Genomic DNA, 9,088 nt, shown 5'->3' with positions numbered 1-9,088 from the left:
TGAATCATAAAACATAGCCATAAAGCTAGCCTAAAATAATTCAGCAATATAACATGAAAAGTAAACTAGAGGTAGGAACTACACCCTAAATTATAAATTCAATGGTTTTCATATTATAACAATCACATTCTAATGCGTAAGTCTTAAAGAAGTCAATTTCCTCTATACAATAAGATACTTATTTTTATCATGTAATAAACAAATCTCTTTTGCTAACCAGGAAATTAATAAGTTGTGGCAATCATCTTGACTGGGAATGTATTGATTATGAAATGGATGTTCTTTGATGTTTCCCATTGTAGTAGGTTTAGGCATTTAAGTTTCATGCAAGCAAGAAATTCAATGAAACCTCCATTAGCACAAACCATGTTCTACTTCACACAACTATTCATTTTGTGCCAGCGAACTAGTAGGAAGTATAATGTATCAATAATTTTCTACCCAAAATTACTACTTTATGCAATGATTATTATAATTTTTCCTAGAGACATTACTTAAGGAAAGATATTTACACCTATTTGATGTTCCACGCTTTAGAATTCATTGAATATGGACTTAGACAAACTACTCCATAAGCATTGACTTCCATTTATAGGGAATGTGTAAGAACCGTTAGATTATATGACTAAACCATATTCTTGAAAAACTGATTCAAGTACCAATTCTGGTATCAACAGAGCATGCAAATATTGATTACAATTCAACCAAACATCCATCACGCAAATATGAAAATAAACTTTCCATCTATAGAATAAGATATGTAATAATTTTATTCATTACTTGAGAATCTCAATTTAAAAACCATGTTACATAGAGATGAACATCACATTTATTCTGAAAAGATTTATGACTCAGAGTAAGATATCTGCAAGACAATTAATTTTAAGTTCAACAAAATGGATGACAATTCCTAATTCTCACGTTATTTATATGAAAAAATCTCATATTGTAATACTCATCAAGAAGAATAAAACTATGGTTCTACTTAATATAAGTTTCTTTGTCTTTATTGGTGGCTGGTAATATCTAGAGCCCAAACAACCATGTATTACATTCTACTTTAGCAACATCACCGGGAAAGAATCAACTTGTGCACTGAAGGTTGTCATTTTTCTTTGAAGAAGTAAGCTTTAAATTAAGATTGAGAAAATTGTTTTCTAAACCAAAATTGTATTTGGCATGACACCTTCACAACACCGGTGCCCCAAAAAATAGTCAACGCAAATGGTTAGGCTACTTCTTAGCATAGAAGAGAGAGCTTTAGATAGTTAGACAATATTGAGGTGCTACTCTTCTAGTGGTATTTCATCAACAACTGAATGGAAGTTCTTGAAAAAGATCATTACTCAACACAACACCAATAACTAAATTAGAACAACTCAAAGGGCCAAAATTTTATTCTATTTAATGACATGGAATAATGGGTCACTTGGAGGGCAGAATTTTACACTTAAAGGAGTTAGCAAACAAGTCCAAAAATGACACATACCTCATCATGAAAAGTAGAGTATTCCTAGAATAAATAATAAGAGAAAATGGCTTACATAATTAAGGTGGACTAAAATGACCGATATCCAGATTTAGCTACACAACTAGGCAAGGAATTTCATTGTTGCAGTGGCAGTAAAATGGAATGAAGTTGTGCCCATTCCCCTTCAAGGAACAAGATGTTGATTAGGTAGATATAAGTAAAGAAATCTTAAGATCAACTCCAATGATGTATTTCTTTTAGAATGAATTTAAAACTTTCAACAACAAGGCAATATGCTTAAACACTGTAAAAGAACTACAATTATTAAACAAAGAACCTGAAGATTGGTGACAATATTAGATGATAATTTATCAGGATAGCCCTCCATCCTCAACACGTGCCCAATTTGTTTCTTCATGTTGATTATTGAATATCTCATGCTATCTTTTTCCCATGATAGTATCTCATAATTGCAAATATTTCTTGTAGATGGTCTCCAATAAATTTCCATCTTTGAGGACCATATTGTTGTGAAATCTCTCAAAGATTTACCTGCTCCCCTCCCCGAGATGGATAAACATTATATCCTCTATTAAATGTAAATACCTACAAATTATAATGGTCTGAGAGATCTTTTAATTAATTTTTTTAACAAAATTTGTAATAGTTTGTTTAAAACTTATTTTATTAGTTGTAATGAATATGTTGTTAATTTTGTTTGAATCTAATTTAAGCAAATAATTTAGTTATTTTAGTCCAAGTGGTAGTCTAATACCGAGTTATTTGGTATGTGATGGAGTGGGTTGTGGCATCCTTCCCCCCTTAGAAAATGCATTGTCCTAATGCAAATATGTGAGAAATCACAATCGTATCCATATAATTTTAATAATTCCATATTGTAATGATCAATAATCTAACTTCTATTATTCATAACATTGCACACATCTACATTCAATTATATCAATAAAATTGACTTTCATTTACTCAAATAAAGTCAAATTTTCATTTCCTAAATGAAACCTACATTTCATTAACACATTAACTCTCATGGAACTATCTCTTCAAAGACAATACTAACAGATGGTTGAAGTAACAAGTTTAGAGATCATAGCACATAGTTTATATAAGCACATGTATAAGTAATCATTTCAAGAACATTTTGTGTGTGTGAGTGTGTGTGAATTCCATTAACATTTTATAGTTTTACAAGGTTGGGCTACCTCTCTCCAACAATATAACCCATTTCTTAATATATAATGTGTCATTCTCTCTATTGCATTACAAGAACAATGCCAAATGTCATTCCATCATATATCATAAATCAAATCAATTTTCCAATGAAATATCAAATCAAATACTTTATTATCTAAATGATTTCAAAATTAAGTAACATATTACCTTAAAATTATACTATATCACATACATACATGTGCTTACTTATCATACCTTGGCATTACATGGATTTTACCCCGCTAGTAGGTACTTATATCCATGTCTTGCCATACTTATACACATACACTCATAATAATGTTTAGCTCATTTCTAGTGTCAATAGCTCAAAAAGATAATTATTCAATATAAATATCAAGAGTCAATGTTTTCCTTTAAACTCATTGTTAATCACACCTTGATTATGGGTAACAAAAATAATCAACCATACGTACCATCTAACATGTGGTTCTCACTAAGTGAGTAAGTGTCCACATCAATAGGTCAATAGCCACAAAATATATTGCATCATCCTTTAATTCATCATTAAATTTAATGGCATATCCATATAACGCCATCAGTATTCATTAACATTTGATCCTCATTATGGATCTAAATGCTTGCAAAAGTTACAATTTTTCATCAAAATGCATCATTTAGTTCAAAATTACCACCATATATTTAACCAATATATTAGGAAGATCAATGATAGAAAGCCACACAATCAAATGTGTCAAGAAACATTGACGCAAAGTTCTACATGAATAGATAATCAAACCAATTTCTAAACACACATGTTGACTAAAGGGATATGTCAAACAACATATCAGCTAGGAGTCCAAACATGCAACTCAAGACAACCAAATTGTTGATCATCATTCATCAATCAAGTTGACTAAATAAAATGAGTCCACAACTTTCTATAAAGTAGAAGTCACATGCACGGTGGATCCTCACATATTCATAACACCAGTGCAAAATATTTTCAAAAATAGATAAAAGACGGATCTATACATACCCTTTTGCATTCCTATAGGAAGACTGTATTTTCATACACTTGCCACATAGGCCCAAAAGTCAAGTCAAGTTAGTCAAAAGTTGACTATACATAGTTGAGTCAAGAATAAATAAAATATCTTCCAATCAATTATGCAACTTCATTCTAGTTTTCAACTTCAATGTCAAAATGATAGGTGTACAATAATAATTGCATTTCATAAGCCAATTATCGATCAAATTGTCAAACACAACATATCATCACATGAATATGCCATACATGAATATAATGAAGAAATTGATCTACATGTCAAACTCTATTTCATCGTATGTAAGAGCCATGTCTTACTAAAAAATTGCCACATCAAAAATTGCAAGAAATATTAAAATAGTCAAGAAAAATCCTAGTTTGAATAGTCAACAATTATTTCATCATCCAAAATTCAAGGATTAACAAATAATTATCCATTTAAGAATGTAACACGTGACATTATCTAAGGATGACCTACATGTCATCCATCCATCAAAAGGTAGCATTAATAAATACATCAAGTATAATTTGAAGTATCATACCTCAATGAGCATCATATAAAATGTTGACCTACACGTTGGATATGGAACAATAAGAATCACATACAAGTGCAATAGCATTTACCATATGATTTGAACCATTCAGTAAATCGCCTAGGTATGCTCACCAATCCCCTACAAGGATTAGTAAACTCAATTTTTATCATTTTTGTGACCTAGGCCCTCGAGCCCATCTTGTCACCATAGTTTTCTTAACCAACATATAAGCACAAGTTGTGATGTATGGCCTTTACACCATTCAATCATCACATAAAACATGGTTGAGGTGCTTTCTTGCCCAACCATGAAGCCTTGCACTTTCTTGGGATTCTACCTAACACATAGAATACCTAATGGGTTGCAATGTCCAAATAATACAAAGTGCACTTCCTTGGGATCCTACCTAACACGCAAAATTTCCAACCTGGCAATGTCCAATAATGTAAAAAGCAAGAGGTATCTAGTGCAACCATGAAACATACTACTTCCCACATATGTCCAAGTAGCCCTAATCATGGATGTGGCAGGGAGATGAAACATGGGTGAGAATATCAAATAAACATATGCGCATAGCTATGGCCAAAGCATTTTTTTAGTACCAATGTTACACTGGCAAGTAGAGTGAAAAAGAAAAGCATCACTTCTACCCATCCCTGTTTGTCCACATTCAACACCCACACTAGAAGGTAAGCTTTCCAAGAATAAAAATAAATGAAAAAGGAAGAATGACATGTTCTTCACAATCTATTCCCTTATATATCTTATCATTTCTCCACACTAAACATGATAGATGACATCACTTAAAAATACAAGACTGGTATCATAAAAGTACACACCCTAGCCACCTCAAGATTCAAAGAAATCTTGAAATCAAGTTTCACAATTCTCAAATCAAATTCCAAGGAGACACAAAACCAATAAAATAAAAGTGAACATGAGTCATAGTAGATAGGTCACAGAAATTGGTGGCTAGGTGCTCACAAGAAAAAAATTCAAGCTAGCCTCTCATCACATCAAAGTTTATGAAAACTAAACATAATCAAATGAAAACCCAACTCACATAAAGAAAAATGACTCTCACTAGTCACCAAGAGGGAGTAGATGTTTAATGATACCTTGCGCCCAAGGACCGCTAAGAACATAACCAAACTTCACATGCATCACATGCAATTTATCTTGATAATCACACATTACTAAATACATAATGTAATACACAATACTTTTGCAAAATAATCCATGTTCTTAATACTTATCATACTTGGTTACTCAATGAATCACATGAATCTGGCATAAAAACATAATTCTTGCACCACATGTGCATCACATACTATTTACATAATAAAAGACATTTTTCTTTTCTATCACATGCCATGTCTTGATTTGGTAGGCACTCATAGCCTAGTGCAAAAGTTAACCATCATTTGACTACCTCAATAGTTAATAGAAATACCCTTCTTGTATCACACATGCAAGAAATAAGTACTTCAAGTATATGGTTCAAGGGTACCACCTCCACCATAGAATTTAGATTAAGTCATTATGTTATTTTTAAAGATCGTGGGATAGTTAATCTACATTATTATATTTAGAAATCTATTTCATAATATTGTAATCAAGATTCCAAACATAGGAAGACTAATGTTCATAGAGTCATTGAAAGGTTTCCAACCACCAAACATAATCTATAAATTAGACATGATTGTAATAAGAGATACAGAGAGGTCGATAGGGAGCTGAAGTGAATAATTTGGAAGTACAAGAGAAATTCAATATGTCGACAGCTAGAGAGCCATTCAATTGTAATTACAAAGATCTTGTTAATGGAGTTATTTTGTATTATTAAGGAAGTTTTAGTTCCTGATGAAGCCAATATCCTTGTCAATTTTCTTTTGTTATTATATCTATGTATTTGGTTTGAATCTTTTGTGATATTATATAGTAGTTGTTTGTTTTGGGTATTCAAGCTATGTAGGATCATTTTAATGGTTATGTAATGTATTGATCTTGATGTGAGTTCAAGAGTTGAAATGATGTCTCTTCAAGAACCATTATTATTGTTATGTTTTAGGTTTATCAATATGAAGGTGGTAGCATAGCTTGAATTTATCTAACCTATGGATATGCAACAAGCCGTACACGATAAAGAGGAATAGTGGTGCATGAAAGATAGGAAGAAAGATCTTGGAGTTTGAAGAGAGTAACCTGAGGATAAGGGGCATGCTAAAATATAAATAAGAAGGTGGCGGCACCCATAGGAAGGTGTTGTGGTTCCACAACGCACACCCCATTCCCTAAGAGGAATGGGGACCCCCTACTTTATTCTTTCGGATGTTGGGCTCCTAATCTAGGATCCAAAAAAAATTGGGGGTCTTACCTATCCCTAGGTTCATGTCCCAAGTCTTGGTTGAGAAATCGTATAAGAAAAATTCAAAGTCAAAGTCAAAGTCAAAAACTTTTTAAAAAAATGTGCACACCTGATCTAGTGTACATTAGCGCATTACCCTTTGGTGATGCACGAATGCACACCTGTGTAGATGCATAGGTTTGCACTTGCGCACCACCAAAGGGGGGTGGGGTTATATAAATCCCCCACCCCTCTTTTCCTTCTCACCGTATTTCATTTTCTCTCCACAAAACTCGGCACTCTACACTTGGTATTGTGCACTCAGTTGTCTCCGCTTCGCACTAACTAAGGTGCAGGAACACACCATAATAGCCCAGTGTGCACCAACGCACCTAATCTAGTGCGCAAGTGTGCATCAAATCCATCATCAAGAAAAGATAAAAACCTTTTATGCAATAAACATAACACAAAGTGCACATGGTGGGTGCACACTTGCGCACCCAACTTGGTGTGTAGGTGCGCACCCCCCCCTTACATGTAAAAAAAAATAAAATAAAAGAATGCAAGCCTCTAGAGGGTACGTAGTTGTGCACCTGATTTGGTGTGTGCCTGCACATCCCCAAAGGACCACCAAGCTTCAAGTGACGAGGTGCGCACTGGCACACCCAAATAGGTGCACTAGTGCACACCTCTACAAAAAGTTAAAAAATAAATAAAGCCCAAACTCCAAGTTTGGTGCGCACTTGTACACTTGATTTTTTTTAAGGAAAAAGGAATAGGGGATAATTATGGGTTTTCGTGCATTTAACTTTTATTTTATTTTATCGTAACCTTCCTATTCTTTGTTTTGAACTAATGGACGTCTTTGTGTCATGCAGATACAATGGAATCCTCATCCGATGAGAAAATGGCACCAAAGCCTATGGTGTTCAAGTTCAAAGTGTCCCATAAAAATTGAGATTCCAGGATGGTTACTCAAAGATTAAGGATACTGACTTAGGACACACTGATCTGGGAGAGTTCCTCAAGATATGCAACAAGCCCAAGGGGAGATCAGCTTTGGTATCTGCATTAATCCGATCAAGGTTGGTGAATGCAGCTTTGCACTCAACATCAATACAATCCTTAGAACTTATAATCACACTGGCACAACATTTTGTTCTTGAGGAAAGGGTAGTGAAGAGTGTGATTGGAGAAGTCATTCTTGACCTCCGACCTAACAACATTGAAAGGTTCTTTCATCTTCCTAGGGTGGATCAATTCATAGACTCACTTATGAGGCAGTAGAAAGGTGGCATAGGTAACACCTAAAAGAGGCAACAGATATCATTTAATCTTCCTATCTCATTGAGAAGACTCCTCTAGGCAAGGTAACCAAGAAGATGGATATGACAAGGGAGTATATGAAGGAAGATATTGGATACTCTATCATTCTTTTTCTCATAGAGTGATGAGTCTACCAACAGTTGGGCACTTGAATTTTTTCATGGTAAATTTTATTAAGACTATCAAGACGGAAAGGATGCCACTTGACTGGGCCACCACATTAAGCGAAAACTTATGTGAACAATTGGAGGTAGTCAAGGACAGGAAGAAGTTCTACATGACTTCATAATTGGTATATTTGTTAACTTCCAAGGCAACAAACTATCCTGGGTTGTATAGGAAGGGTAGCATGCAGGATCCCAAAGCTTGGTCGTATATCGTCTACCCCCAATTGGTGAAGAAGAAGCTCTCGGGACTGAGCAAAGAATACAAAATTGTGAATGATGTGTTCATTTCTGCTATCATCCAATTCATAGAGGGAGACTATGCAAAAAGATTATATGATGATATAGTAGCACAGATAATAGATCTTGAGGCCTATTACATTTCATTCAAAAAATTCAGATATCTAAGGGTAGTTGGTGACACTGTCAACCCAAAGAAGCTCCCTAGATATCCTAGTGATAGACTAGTTTTGTTGGAGATTGCATGGCAGATTGAATCTGCATATGACAAGGTTAGGAGATAGCGAAGACCATGTTGGACATGGCCCCTAGTAATAGGACCATATCAGGTGAAGCAGAAATAGGATATTGCATCTTTTGAATGGGAGTGGGAACAATATCCCCTTAAGGAGCACAATTCTCCCAGGCCTTGTTTTGACAATATTGGGAAACTTGAGAGTCTAGCGCGCACGAAATTTCACCATGAAGAGGCTATCGAAGATCATTGGATGAATATAAAAAATGACTACAATGTTTGTATCAGGGATTATTGTAGGATGACTTTGTATTTAGCTGAGAAGGCTTTAAAAATAAGCATTCCTGAAGAGATATTCTGGCAAGATTTTGGGGAGCTGCTGGACCCTCTATTCGACATGGACAAAATTGGAGAGAGACCCATAATGAATGCCGAGGTTGACAAAGAGGAGAGTGATGATATAAATCATAGGGTGAGGCACGTCATTAGGATAACACAAGATTAGATCAAGAAACCATTCCAACTTGATCCAA

This window comes from Cupressus sempervirens, chromosome 4, assembly GCF_028749045.1.
Source record: "Cupressus sempervirens isolate cs-2001-9-10 chromosome 4, ASM2874904v1, whole genome shotgun sequence".
NCBI lineage: Eukaryota > Viridiplantae > Streptophyta > Pinopsida > Cupressales > Cupressaceae > Cupressus > Cupressus sempervirens.
The sequence above is the reverse complement of the archived record's forward strand: the minus strand, read 5'-3'. Positions refer to the sequence as shown.